This window comes from Lepisosteus oculatus, chromosome 2 (genome assembly GCF_040954835.1).
Source record: "Lepisosteus oculatus isolate fLepOcu1 chromosome 2, fLepOcu1.hap2, whole genome shotgun sequence".
In the NCBI taxonomy this organism is placed as follows: Eukaryota; Metazoa; Chordata; class Actinopteri; order Semionotiformes; family Lepisosteidae; genus Lepisosteus; species Lepisosteus oculatus.
Window position 1 is genome coordinate 36,692,171 of NC_090697.1, and position 13,238 is coordinate 36,705,408.

Consider the following 13,238-nt stretch of genomic DNA (forward strand, 5'->3'; position numbering starts at 1 on the left):
CTTTCATTGCTGCCCTCTGTATTCCCCAGAATTACTTACTAGACTGAATCCAGCCATCTACGCATGCTTGCTTCTGCCATACCAAAGAAAGTAGAAAAAAAACATGCAGGACTTTGGTTTTTACCTTAGCATCTTCTTCATTCATGACAATTCCTATCACATTGTTCCATTTTACCACCCTTTCCCTGGCTGTGTGCAACATACAGGGCATCTGTGTTCATCCATCACATCCAACCTGTTGGATATCAGACTCCAGGCATCCAAAAAAAGGTCCTTTTCTCCCAGCCTGCCCAAGGTAATTGTACCAGAGTAGGCAAGGAAAAGTGTTTCAAACATATGAAAGAAAATCCAAAGAAATGTATCACCATTATTAACTACTGGAAGAACTTAAATGAGTTAGGTGGAGGAAGCATATCTAGGAAGGAGGCTTGTTGTGTAAAAATAGCAATTCCAATGACACCTGTCTCCATTACAATTGAGATTAGTTCTAGACTGAAGAAGGCTTGGTCTTTGGAATACAGTTTTTGTATATAATTTGTACATAACAGTTTGAAGCAGGAGTTAACTAAATTTGATTTGTTGTACAGAATTTATTTAAATTGTCAATATTCTACATACTAATACTTCTATATTTGTATATTAGTGGAAAATTATATAAATATGAATGTATATAAATACAAAGAGTAAGACTATTTCAGCTTAATACCACAACACCTAAACAACATTATGAATGTTTTTCTCATTTAATACTGCATTATAAATATATATTTTTTAATTTACACTTCGAGTACATTTTATTTGTGAAAAAAGATGCTCTTGCCCTCAGACAGTAATTCTGGAGTTTATTAACCTGTTTGTGCACCAGAAAAGATCAAGTAAATCTTATATGTATAATAAAAAAGCAATAAAGGCAGTACAAGAATAAATCTCTTTAAAATCAAGAATTCAGGCATTTCATTACCCAGAGGTTTTGGGGGGTATTTAACAAACGACCCAATCATGTGGTTGAAGCTGATACCTTGGCTTCCTTCAAAAAACCTTGATCCTTGGATCAATAAGCTAGTAAATACCAAATATCCCTCTTTAGTTTAACATCTTCCATTTATTCTTGTCATAAATACATTTAAATACACATCCATAGAGTTTCCACTTGGGTCCACTGGCCCATTCTTCAGAATGAACATGTTTCACTGTTCATTCTGAAGAATGAATTACACACATTATTTCATATGAAATAAATAAGGTTCTACTAAACATCAAAATAAAATGATACTATAAGAAAGGTGTCGACTGAAGGATTCTGATAAATGATAATACAACAATCGTTGCACATACAAAGAACACAATTTTGAGTTTTAACAAAGGTAAGAAGTAAAAAAAACAACGACCTTAACTACCGTAGGTCTAACAGAGCATTACTCAGACAACCTAATTCCATCAAATGTTTAAACTTTCAAATTAAAGACTGTCATTGGTTTGTCCAATTGAATTTATTCTTAATTTGTATTTTCACTTGATGGATATAATTTTATGCACCTGGCAGGTTTGAGTATTTTGTGCATGCAAAAATGTAATCAGGCAGATGGTGGTGAATACCCTTTGCTAACAGTCAACACAAAACACATTAGTTTTGTAAATGTATTTTTTGACTTCGGAAAATAAACTACAAAGTTAATTTCACATTGTTTTCTTGCATGAGTCAGACTATTCATGTGTCTAGTAATAAAAAGTGAATTACATTTAGAGGCTTAATCATACAGTATCTACTACATTGATTCATTACATTTTTTTCATTTTTAAAGCAAAAGGTAATGAATATTGACTTTCCTCCAGATGAAGGAGAAATGAATATTGCTATTCTATCTATTCAGGAAGTTGTTTAAACAATAGAAAACTGCTTTATGTGTCTCAAATATGCTTTAATAGACATTCCATGTGCTTTTCAAGACAGATAATAGTCCTGAAATATCATAGTGCAGGTTTATATACTGTACATTAGATTTTGCTTAAATGGTTTAATTTAAACCATTTTAATGGATTTTAATTTAAACCACTTGAGGGACATTACTCAAGTGAGTAATTGTGCCAGAGTAGTCCAGAGGAAGAAGAATAAGCATGAACTGTAAAACCAACTGAGAAAGCAGTGACCTATGTTTCTCAGCAAAAAACTAATGATACCAGATGTATATCTTTGAATTTCAAGTAAGGATGAATGAACTATTAAAAAAAATTAAAGTGTCGTCTTATATAGAACCTAAGCTCAAGAAGTGAGCCAAAACATTTGTTTATAAGAACTTGAATTGGAAGATTTAAAACTTTTGTAATGTACATTCTTTATGTTAGACATGAATCACTTGTTGTCTTCAACATTTCTTTCTGAAAATATCACCCAAAGGACCACAATATATACATTTTTGGAAATCATACAAAACAATGTTGCAGATGGGGTAAAATATATTAGAAAATACAATAAAGCTGACATTTTGCTTCACCTTCAGTGTTTTGACTATTATCCAGTAGGAACAGGAAAGTGAAAAATTTAAATGAACTTTTACTCTCAGGAAATATTTAATCAAATATCAAAAGCAATCAACATCTGCTCTGATGATTACCTTCATTATTACAATCACATTTAAAAAAATAAAAATCAGATATTATGAAGAGAACACACACAGAGGGAGGTTGATGCCCTGTTTAGTTTATAGCACCTGAAAATTGGTCTATGCTAATTGTATAACTACTTCATCCTTAACATCAAACAGTGCAAAATGAATTCTTTAAAAGCAAATACTGTACTGTATGTCTAGTGGAAACTTAAATAATTTTTAGGTGTATACTACATTGTTGTCCTGGGCATTCAAAATATTGACCATACAGGTGAGGGAAGTACCTTGATATTTTGATGTTACAGGTATTGTGCACACACTCAGTGATTCTTATTACTGGTATTCCAAAATCCAAATGTATTTGCTGTAGAAAAACTAGAATAGATCCCTCAGATTCTTAATTGAAGTTTGTTGGGGATAACGACAGACAAGCCAATCTTGCCCAGCTGTTTTAAATCACAATCATTACCATGTATCACCATACATAACTTTTGCACAACCTCTTCCCATAATTGCTTGTATTCATTCCGTCCCCACCTCAAAAAGCTCCATGTTTGCAGTTACCTCTCGGTTAACTTCCGTCTTTAAATAGGGTCATTGTCTTACGGCCAGGAGGTTACCTCTTAACTAGTTTCAAGTGGGTTAAACCAAAACTTTTGTAGACATTCCTCTCAAAGCACTTTACAGGCAATATGGACTCTCCTCAACCACCACCAATGTGCAGCACCCATCTGGATGAGACGATGGCAGCCATAGTGCGCCAGTAAAACTCACCACACATCAGCTATCAGTGGGGAGAAGAACAGAGTGATGAAGCCAATTGATAGTGGAGATTATTAGGAGGCCACGATTGGTAAAGGCCCAATGGGGAAATCTGGCCAGGATGCCAGGGTAACACCCCTACTCTTTTGAGAAACGTCTAGGATTTTTAATGGCTACTAATAATCAGGACCTCTGTTTTATATCTTATCCAAAGGACGGTGCCTTTTTATTACTGTATAGTGTCCCCACCACTATACCGGGTCATTAGGATCCCCACAGACTGCAGGGTGAGCACCCCCTCCTGGTCCACTAAAACCTCTTCCAGCAGCAACCTTAGCCTTCCCATCCAGCTACTGACCAGGCTCACATCTGCTTAACGTTAACGTTGTTTCCATGCAGGGAGATATGGCTGCTGGCTATATTCAAAAAGCACATGATTCTTGGATGTTATTTGTGATTTTTGTTAATAATTAGATTAAATTAAAACTTTATTTTCCACTCTAAAATTTTGTTATATTATATTGTTCTTTTCGATTTCCTTGTTTGCATTTCTTGACACAAATAACTTCACTTAAACATACATATGCAAGTCATCACCATATTGGAAAAACCAAGCAAACACTATCATCAACTCTCAACACTATTAAGTATAATAATAATAATAACAATTGCTTACACTTATATAGTGCTTTTCTGGACACTCCATTCAAAAGCGCTTTACAGGTAATGGGGACTCCCCTCCACCACCACCAATGTGCAGCATCCACCTGGATGATGTGACGGCAGCCATAGTGCGCCAGAACACTCACCACACATCAGCTATCAGTGGGGAGGAGAGCAGAGTAATGTAGCCAATTCATAGAGGGGGATTATTAGAAGGCCATGATTGTAAGGGCCAATTGGAAATTTTGCCAGGACACCGGGGTTACACCCCTACTCTTTTCGAGAAGCGCCCTGGGATTTTTAATGACCACAGAGAGTCAGGACCTCGGTTTTACGTCTCATCCGAAGGACGGCGCCTGTTTACAGTATAGTGTCCCCATCACTATACTGGGGCATTAGGACCCACATGGACTGCAGGGTGAGCGCCCCCTGCTGGCCCCACTAACACCTCTTCCAGCAGCAACCTTAGTTTTTCCCAGGAGGTCTCCCATCCAGGTACTGACCAGGCTCACACCTGCTTAGCTTCAGTGGGTTGCCAGTTGTGAGTTGCAGGGTAATATGGCTGCTGGATGTATGTATACTGTACATTATTAGTATATTTACATTATTAAGTATAGTGTGAGGCTGGTCCACCGTTCAGTAATAAGGGAATGGACTCTATATGGGCTCTAAGGTCACAAAAAGATTGGGTGCCTTCTGGTGGCAAGATGATGGAATCGTAATATATTATGCATCATGTCCCAGGTTTACAAAAGAATTAACTTCCATTAATTCAAGATTACATAACAAAAAACTTCCATGGTGTGTTGCATCCCAAAATTCCTCATCTTTAAAATTGGTACATTAGATACCTAAAGAGCAAGTTGTGTTCTGATTTGAATTCCTTAAAATAAGAATTAGTGACAGGAAATTCTGAGAGTACCTTATAGCTGCTAAGTAAGAGTCAATTAAAACAATGTAGTGATGTGAGGGTTTTTACTGTAACAACTAGAAATTGGAATAGTTAATTGTGAGAATACTTTGACGACAGTTAACAATTTTTAGCCTCACACACAGAAACTACATCTACAACATCATTTACAGACGTTACTGAAGCATGAAAAACAAAACAACAGAATACATCTGCGAAACGATCTGCTGTCATACAACAGGTTGATTGCTTAATCAGGGATTACAAAGATCAGAGTTAGTAACTTCAGTGTCACACACTGCACACAAGCATGCAAGCGCTCCCATATTTCCACAAGCTCTAGTCTCTCTAAATGCCCACGCACCAATTGACACCACACTCTATTTAAACCCTTGCACATCTCCTATACCTCGCTCACTATTGAGGTCTCCTCCGTCAGCTCAATACTTAGTTACTTTTCCCTGCATTTTCCTGGTAGTAGTAATGTGATATTCAGAGTTAAAAGATATATTATTGACTATAATGTGTCATCAACTACCTCATAGGTTTTAGCACACTCACATACAGTAGTTAAATCACATTCATATTCTCACATACAAGTTAATATATATTTACTTTTATGAAATATCCTATTCCAAACATGTGTGTTGCAGGCGCAGACAGGTGTTGATGTGAGTACTACATCACTGGATTTGTCATAATGGACCCAATACATGATGTCCTGATTTGTGCTGTAAAACCAGTACCTTCTGCTTATCGAAATCTAATTTTCACACCATTCTTAAGAAACTGACACAAAAGAGATAGGCAGTGTCAGGATGTTTTCCACTCAAGGCAAGTGAAAGATTATTATTACGCTTTCTGAACACTGAACACGTACTAAGCATAATAAAAGCCTTGTTGGTAGCATGAAATAGCATGAAATATTCCAGCAAAGCAACATGCACAGCTGTCTGTGTATGATACATGATACACATGTATGTGTACATGTTTGTCTGTGTATGATACACATGATAGTGTCACAGTTAAAAAGTGACAACCGAATGCAGGATACAGTAAGTGTAGCAGACTACATCTTGCAATCTTAGGATCTTAGCCTTGCAATCTTAGGATGCTAGGATCCTTCTTGCAAACACTGGTTCATTATATCTCCCAGAACCACAAGTATACCAACGAACCAGCACAAGACAGTTGTCTCCACATTATTGCCCTTTTTATTCCTCTATTAATTACAATAGCTACCACTGTCTATCCAATACATAGAACACAAGAAAACAAAACGTAGTCACAAGGGACACAGACACAAAAACAAACATTAGCTTCATGGTCCACAGTAACCCAAAAACGTCCAATAGTACTTATTCTGGTAAGTCTCTGGTATTATGGGTGCCTCCTTCCACCACAAAGAAGAAAGAGACAAAACCCAAACATGTCGTCCTAAACAGTTGTGCTCAACCTTACCATGTATTTCTGCAACCAATAAAGGAGAAGGAAGACTATGGCCAAGTCTTCCTCTGCTCACCACCCTGCTCATCTTTCTGTGGAGTCTCCCTCTGGTATCCGAGTCCCTGCTTCTGTCCAGTTGTGCAATCGATGTCCCAAATCCTTAATCTCTTGTGTCCTCCTGGATGATGCTTATATAGCCTCTTTGGTCTAGTAAACATGTTACACAATCCCATGTCACCAATCAGATGTGTGGTAATTAATGGGCACCTAGGAAACATCATCCATTCTTGGCTTGGGGACCTTGATTAAAAGGAGGAAGCCAACTCAAGGAAAAACAAAAACAAATCAACACTGTCTAATACAGTGTCCACTATATGCATACTTTAATGTCAATATAACCCCCAAAATCTGCTGCCCTACCAATAAGTGGCAACAGAAATGAACCTATACTGTAAATTGCATTGATTAAGTGATTAAATAATGGCATGTGATGCTAAGCAACAGTTTTTTCAACTCTGAATTCTATTGTGCCAAAAATAGTTGGTGTTTTTACGTGACTACTTATTCTTATTTGTGTTAGTGTTTGTGTTGTGAATCATGTTACTTTATATTCACTAATCTTCCTAAAGTTAGAAATTGGAAGTCAAAATGTGTTATTTTAATTATCAGAAAAGTATAAGTCATTCAAATGGAGATATGATCACTAAAACTTTTATTTTTATTCTCTATTTCTCCAACACAAGAATTAATTTGTCATACAACTAACTACTTCAGCTACTTGAACATTGATATAGCACAATACAGTACATTTTCAATTGTTAGACTACCAGGAGCAAAGCACAAAGACATTCCATAAATTGATATCTACTAAAATCCAATTTCTACTAAGACTTTGAAACACTTTATTTGACATATTGTAGAGGAAGAGACACTTGTGATCTTTTGAAACTAACCCTGATGCTATGATGCTCTAAAATTGATTTTCTTAACCTTTCAAATTTACTTTCAAAATAATGTTACAATATTGACAAGCAATGAAGTGCTCTTCTCATTAACTTTCCTTACATTCTTGTCTAGGAGGAGACAACAATATAACATTGAGGATATACTCTAACAAAAACAACAGGGACTTAAATTTTAATTAAGGGACCTGCATAGTAATACTGGATTATAATATTGTATATCTGCATCATGTCAAAGTTGCATAGATCAAGGTACAGTGTTCAATATGTATCTATCCCATTTATCTTTAACACCTGTATAAAAAGGGAAACGATGTACTGAATTCCCAAAAAATCTCTAGTAGATTACCAAAAAACATGCACATTTTATTTTCTACAAATGCACCTCAAGCTAATGTTAGCAACATTTGAAATAGCTTTTTGAGTTTGAAGCCTTGGCAAGTTTTAAGATCTGTACCCTCTTCATTAGATGTTCATACAGAAGAGATGTTTTTCAGTCTAATAAGAAAAAATGCAAACATTGAATACACTAACATTAAGGTGCTGTCAGAAATAATGAGCTGACAGGAGTTGATTAGGTCTGGGACAAGGTATAGGAAATTTAAAAAAAAAAACTCAAAATACTTATGCTTCTGCACATAAAGTGAATGGAGAAATTGATCACATATGATATCAGGATGACCCATATGTTTAAGACATGCAGAAGGGAGACTAGGAGGGTGTCATCCTGGCTCATAGGGAAGGTTTATTGCCCTTTATCTTATAGCGAAGCATGCTATTCATTAAGGGTCGAGAGCATTGAGACAAGTGCTGAATAAATCCCAGGTGAAAGAGGGAGAGCTGGGGGTCTCTCAGTCCTCTTATGCAGGGGAGGGGGGGAATGAATTCTGGGGAGGAGCAGATCTCTACAACAGATAAAAAAGAATACCTAATAGAACTCTACAAACATTTGTTATATGACAATACTCACATCTGGTAATGAACTTCTGGATCCTTAATTTCTAAAAGGGTTCTTAACCTAAATGAAACTATTTGCTTAATTGGTTAAAATTATCCCTTTTTTATGTTTTTAGTAACCATTGATTTTTAATTATGAATAAACACTGCAGGGAAGTAATCCTTCAGGGTCAAGAGTTATTAACTCTGTAATTAGATTTTTTGGTTAGAATTGTACAAAGTACATTTTGCTCTTTTTTCTGAAGGGAATTCCACTTTAATACTGAGAATTACTGGTCTAATAGCAGTTCTTAAAGAATGTCAAATTGCCTTTCAAATACCCTATATTAATATCTTCGACTGGTACACAGTTTGGAAAATCAGTTGTCTGCATTTACGCTTCAAGTAAAGTCAATAATCTTACCTGATTAACATAAGTATTTAAAGTTCTGTTTATGTTTTTTTTACTTTATTTTTAAATCAAGCACATTGTAAAGAGCTGCATATACTGTATGCTCTGAATTCTAATGGCAAGAACATCCAGCTTCTTACAATCCCCACTACTGCAATCCCCATCATTAAAAACTGCACTCTAGCTTGGATGGACAGGACTCACTACAATCATGACATTCCCTTCAAAACCAAATACACCATTCCTTTCTCTTTTTACCTTACTAAGGTCCATAACTAACAAGCTTTGACATCCAGCATACTCTGCCTCCTGTGATGACATCACTCAAATTTGAGTGAGATGCCACTAACTGTATCAAAAGGATCCCTGGGTTGCCCTGCTGTCACCCCCAGGACCTTCAGCTCAACCTTGACCCCTTCTGTCTCTTAATATTTCCTCTTCAGCCTGCCTCTTGTTTTCCCTCATCCTCCAGTGCTTTCTCCTGCTTCTGTTCCAGTGTCTAATATGTCCCTGTTGCAAAACCTTTTGTTCCTTCAGCCCCAGTTTCCTTTCTCAGCAGACGTCCTATAGCTTTTAAAATCTGTTTTCTTTTTTCTAACGTAATGCCTGCTTTTCCTTCTGTCTCTATCTCCAGTGTCCAACACAGCCTAACACTTTGGTGCCTTTGTCCCACGTTCTCAGCTATCAGCCCCTGTAGCCATCTCCTCAGCCCTGGGTCTGTCCATTCTCCTACCTCTGGCTCCATCAGCATACATTCTACAATTTATAATGTCTGCCTTCTGTTTCCTAACCTACTGTCCACTTTTTCTTTTGTCTCTATCCCCCAAGTCCAAAACATTTGTGCCTTAAGCCACAGGTTCCTCCCTGTTGGCTCCTGAAGTTATCTTCTCAGCCATGGGCCTGTCCAGAATTCTACATCCGGCTCAGTCAGCAGGCATCCTACTGGCTACATTTGTTGTTGAATTGTACCAAATTGTCACTGCAAAAAGTCCATTTTCAGATTGTTCTCTATTACTCATATATATATAGTTAATCATGGCCTTTCAAACCATAAGCTAATTAAATAACATGGGTGATTTCCTCTTTGTTAATGAGAAATAATTTAATACATTAAAACTGAATATCATGCAAACTGCAAAGCAAACATCAAATACAAAGGTACTAAGTATCAATCCGAGGCAAATGTTGACTGCTTTATGGTAAAGTAGCTGATAGCAGAAAAGCCTAGGTTGAATAGCACAATGTGGCTTTCACAGGAGCATACTTCACAAAGAAAAGTTTGATTTCTTTGTTTTTAATTTTAAGTAGCCATGGATGCCCGGGAATATTTATTTCTTCTTAGGTTGTCATAATTGTTGTCAAAATACCTACATTTGCAGGTATTGTAGCCTGCTACTCCACGTACCAATTTTACTCCACCCAGGTGATCAAATCCCCTGAATTAAGACTTCTTCAGATGAACATCTGAATTAAAGTTAATGTTATAAACTCACATTACCATTAGCTCACCAATTAGAATGTTCAAGCACATTGTGAAAGCTTTATTATTGCTTCCTTTTGTTCAGGACCCACACTGATTAGCAGACCTATCGCATTACAAACTCATTGTACAAGTAAACAGTCATAATACATAATTACAAAAAGTTAGCACAACATATCTAAAGAATATAATACAAAGCTATAATGTTGTCGCATATACAGTAGTATTAATTAAATGACAGGTTTTTATTACCACAAAATTTTACTTGTGATTAATAGAGTGGTATAAAAAGAATGGAAAAATCAATTGATGAAAAAAATGCTTAAGAGACTAAATATGAAAATGCAGTTTGTGAAACACACCAATTACACAGCTCTGATCTACCAAAAGAACAATGTGTGGAAGGTCTTACAGTATCTTATACAGTAAATGTGATAAGTCCTGAAATCATTACGCATTTCATTTGCTTTGCATATGGCATTCAAATATCTTCAGTTAAACTAAGTGGAACATTTAAACACATCTTTGTATCCAGGAAAGAAACATAATTGTCCTTTATTGAATGCACACTTTATGTAGTGATTTTAAGCATATTTCTGTAGTACTTTCTATCAGCAAGGTAGCATATTTGTTAGAGAGCCCTTTTCTGCCATCTGCAATTTTTCAACATTTGATAAATATATTTTGCACTGCAAGCATTATTCTAAAAATCTCTAGACTACAGCCAGACATTGTGTTCTGACGGCACTGAAGAGGCTTAGTATTGCAACAAGCTTGGCATAATCTAGCATTTCATTATTCTAGAAATGCTGAACTCAGAACAAGCTAGCACACTGGTATATACTTCTAAAAGCTGCTGTATATGCACAAAAGCAACAACACTCAGGTCTAATGGGCTTACTTAAATATTTAAAAAATAGAACAAACAAAATTTGAAAAGCAGATGAAAGCAGCATGTCTTCAGGATGAAATGACTGAAAAAATTTAAAAATATATATAATACCAGTATCACATTCCATTTTTGCAATCCTGGCTTTGATGCATTGATCTAATCAGCCTTTGGATAGCTTGCAGTGGATATTCTGTCACTTTTCCTGTGCAAATGCAGCAATCTACAAAGGCTGTCCTGTTATTAGCTGTTGATACTACTGGTGACTTAGTCCCAAGGATGTTCAACCGGACTCACTTCAGGAAAAAAAAAAGAGCTGCCCAGTGCAAGAACACAGAATTGGGACACTAATACTGAGGAATGTCATTTGCAATAATGTGCTAGAAATGTCATGTTTCAATGGTGTAACGTCTAGAAGAAGCATTCTTCTACCCAGCCAACAAAATTTGTATGTTTTCAACAGTAGTTTTAGTCCTTGTATACACAAGCTGTTAGGGCTGATTGAAACTTTTTCTAGCTCAGGTTCTAAGGTGTGTAGGTGGCCTATAGAGAAATTTTACTGGATTGACCAGTAGACTGTTGGACATTACCTTAAGGATACTACTGTATATATCATGTGTGAGTTGTGGTTCTGGAAACTTACTGTGTGCTCATCCACCAAATGCTGGCTGGAGCTGCTCTTGTTTTTGTTAATTAATGTGAATAAAAGTAATGTTGGTTTCTTGCCCTGTGATCTAAGTCTGGCCCAGATAAAGAACCTGGGTATAACAACAAGCAGGTCCCTCATCTTTGGTGAGGGTGTCTTAGTCAGAATATATTAAGTAACTATATAAGGGAGTTACTTTTTTGATTGTCTTATTGTTTTTTGAAGTAATTTGTAAAATCATTTGCTCGTATTACCCTGAGCAGTGTGTGCCGCGTTATACTGACAGTATAGTGTTGTTTTCTTTTTTAGCAATTATCATTTTCTTCACCTACCACGCACCCCCCACCCTTTACACATCTTGATTAGATGATGTGGTCATGGGTCTATCAGGACATTGCCTGTCCATTACTTTCTCCAGGTAACACCTCTCAAAGATGTTCTACATTCTAATGGTAACCAGGCAACAGTGGTATGGCATCTTTTGCTTTTCCCATCATTAATTTAAAATATAAAGACTGTAAATTATTATGTTAAGATTGTATTAATATCAGATGTAAATATTAAGAACTAGGTTGATGCGCTTATGCAAGAAAAACTTTAACATACTGTAGTGTTTTGTGCCAGGAAAACTACACTACCATCAACCATTCTTACTTTCCAAAATACAGTAAAAGTTATATTATGCATGTTTTCAAATATAAATAATAAAGAACTTGGACTATTGCATGTTGCTTGTGTATCAATACAGTAGCAAAACTACAAGATCACATCCACTGTGCTTTTGACCCAAAAAACAAACTATAACTGTTGGATCTAAGTGGGAAGAAGTCACTAAAGCATAAAATGAAAAGCTGTTGCCAAAAGTGTTGTGCTGAGCAGATAAAAGAAGCATTGGACCAAGGACATGTAAAAGATCAATGTGGATACGAGAATGAAATCAATTGGGACTTGCTGAACTGTGCAAATGTTTGAAAACATTAAAAAGGCCATATATTTCTGTGAATAGTGAGACACAATGTGACAGACAGCTAAACACCTTCCTTACTACCACACAGGATGTACAGTAGGGTGAACATCTGAACTCTGAATGTCTATTAAGTGACATTGTGTGCAGTAGTAAGAAAAATGTGAAACCAGAAGAAAAATTAGAATACTTAATTAGAACAAATACACATTTTACACACAATATAAATACACATATCAAAAGATTAATAGGAGAATATTTGTCTGACTTCAGAATGACTGTCTAATACTCACAGTACAAGAACTACGAACTACATAGTCGACAGTTAAGAATAACAGAAGAATACCGATTAGAACAATGGAACAAATACAGGAATTACACACAATTATATTGTAGCATTAGGTTATTAAAAATTCAAACACTAAACTGAGTACTGACAGTGTGCCAGTCCATCACTCCCCATCACTTACATGATGGCTTTGTGCCCAGCGCCCTAGAGGTCAAGCCTCAAATTGTTAGTCACCTGCAAATGTCACAGACAATGCAGACCAGCTAGCACTGC

The 13,238-nt window shown here is 36.2% G+C and overlaps 1 long non-coding RNA gene across 1 annotated transcript in view; it reads right to left on the reverse strand.

Annotated features, from left to right (window-relative positions):
- Positions 1-222: 222 nt before the first annotated feature.
- The window catches only part of LOC138225726 (uncharacterized), a 33,591-nt gene continuing 20,575 nt past the window's right edge, over positions 223-13,238 (reverse strand). The window contains exon 3 of the long non-coding RNA XR_011184203.1: positions 223-286. This is a non-coding gene — a long non-coding RNA (uncharacterized lncRNA). The remainder of the gene's footprint in view (positions 287-13,238) is intronic.